Source organism: Camelina sativa, chromosome 2, assembly GCF_000633955.1.
Source record: "Camelina sativa cultivar DH55 chromosome 2, Cs, whole genome shotgun sequence".
Classification (NCBI taxonomy): Eukaryota; Viridiplantae; Streptophyta; class Magnoliopsida; order Brassicales; family Brassicaceae; genus Camelina; species Camelina sativa.
The window spans coordinates 7,867,410-7,869,543 of record NC_025686.1 but is presented as its reverse complement, the minus strand read 5'-3'; positions in this window follow the sequence as shown (position 1 = coordinate 7,869,543).

Sequence of the window (2,134 nt, the reverse complement as noted above, 5' to 3'; positions counted from 1 at the left end):
CTTGCAAACCCCTGCACAAATCTCCTGTAGTAACCTGCCAATCCAAGAAAACTCCTGATCTCTGTGGCATTCTGCGGTCTAGGCCAATCCCTAATAGCCTGAATCTTCTCTAGATCTACAGAAACCCCCTCAGCAGAAACAATGTGACCCAGAAACCCCATCTCATGCTGCCAAAAACTACACTTGCTCAACTTGGCAAACAACTTCTGCTCCCGCAGCTTCTCCATAACTGCCCTCAAATGCACTGCATGCTCCTCAGGACTCTTAGAATAAACCAGGATATCGTCGATGAAAATGATGACAGATACATCCAGAAACTCCTGAAACACACTGTTCATCAATCTCATAAACGCTGCTGGCGCGTTAGTCAATCCGAAGGGCATCACCACAAACTCATAGTGCCCATATCTCGTCCTGAAAGCAGTCTTCCTCACATCTGCCTCATCTATCGGTATCTGATGATAACCCGACGCCAGATCTACCTTGGAGAACCAAGTAGCACCCCTCAACTGATCCAACAACTCATCGATCCTAGGAAGAGGATACTTGTTCTTCACAGTGACCCGGTTCAAACCCCGATAATCAATACACAACCTGAAACTCCCATCCTTCTTCTTCACAAACAACACCGGCGCTCCCCACGGTGATACACTAGGACGGATGAATCCCTTACTCAACAAATCTTCTAGCTGCTTCTTCAGCTCTGCCATCTCTGCTGGAGCCATTCTGTAAGGAGCCTTGGATAACGGTGTCGTCCCCGGTTCCAGTTCAATGGTAAAGGGATCCGACCGAGATGGTGGTAATCCCTGCAAAGACTGAAACACATCCTCAAACTCTTCCACTACTGGAATACCGCTAACCGTAGACTTCCCCACTGACTCTGGCATAGATATAGTAACCAGATAGGCCTCACGGCCCTTCTCGATCATCTTCCCAGCCTGAATGGCTGAGATCACGAGACTCCCCGAAGTCGGTCTAATACCCTGAAAAACCAACTTCCCTCCTGAACGCTCAAACTCCACTCTACCCCGATGGCAATCCAAATGCACCCTATGCCGATGCAACCAATCCATCCCGAGAATAACATCATACAGCTCCACTGGACTGATAAGCAAATCTGCTGGCCACGACTCTCCTGCGATCTGAATATCAATTCCTCTGGCTCGTCCAATCACTCTCAGGAACTCGCCTCCCGCAACTCTGACAACTCCTGCACGCTCTCCAGGATCCCCACTGATCCCCGCACACTCTGCACACTCTGGAGTAATGAAGCTATGCGAAGCTCCAGAATCAAACATAATGTGGGACATAAACCCGCCCACCAACAAGCTCCCTACACAAACCTCATGTGTTGAGAACCTAACACTTTATCACAGGAAACATACACAATCTGAACCTACTAAAATTCACAAAGTTAAAGTACCATAAAANGGGACTTAAACCCGCCCACCAACAAGGTCCCTACACAAACCTCATGTGTTGAGAACCTAACACTTTATCACAGGAAACATATACAATCTGAACCTACTAAAATTCACAAAGTTAAAGTACCAGAAAATATACCTGTGATCGCTCCGGCACTGGTTCCACCAGTCTCAGCTGTCGTGTTAACCCGTGGCGCCTGCTCAATCCGTGCCACCTGCTGACCTCCAGGCTGCACCTGCTGCAACGCTGCCACTGCTGTCGGCTGCAACTTGGGACAAAAAGGCCTGATGTGCCCTGTCTCCCTACAGTGATAACATACCCGAGGTCCTGCCGTTGGAACACTCCTCTTGGGACAACTAGCAACCCTGTGATCCCTGCTCCCACAATCGAAGCAACCTGCACCACTCAGCTTCTGTGTAGCCTCCCACTTCCTCTTGGTTCCCTGAGCATGCCTACCGCCCCTGCTAGAACCACCCTGCTGCTGAGCCTTACTAGGCTGAACTGCTGGAGCTACCGCCACTGACTGTGCCCGGATATCCTCCTCAATCTCTGCTGCAGTCTCAACCAGCTCTGCACGCGTAGCATAACTCCGCCCCCTATAGTGAACTCTCAACTCATCACGTAGAGCCCTAAAAAACCTCCTGATCTGAGCCTCCTCAGACTCCAAAGCCCGACCCCCATAACAAAGAAGTCGACTGAACTCCAAGTC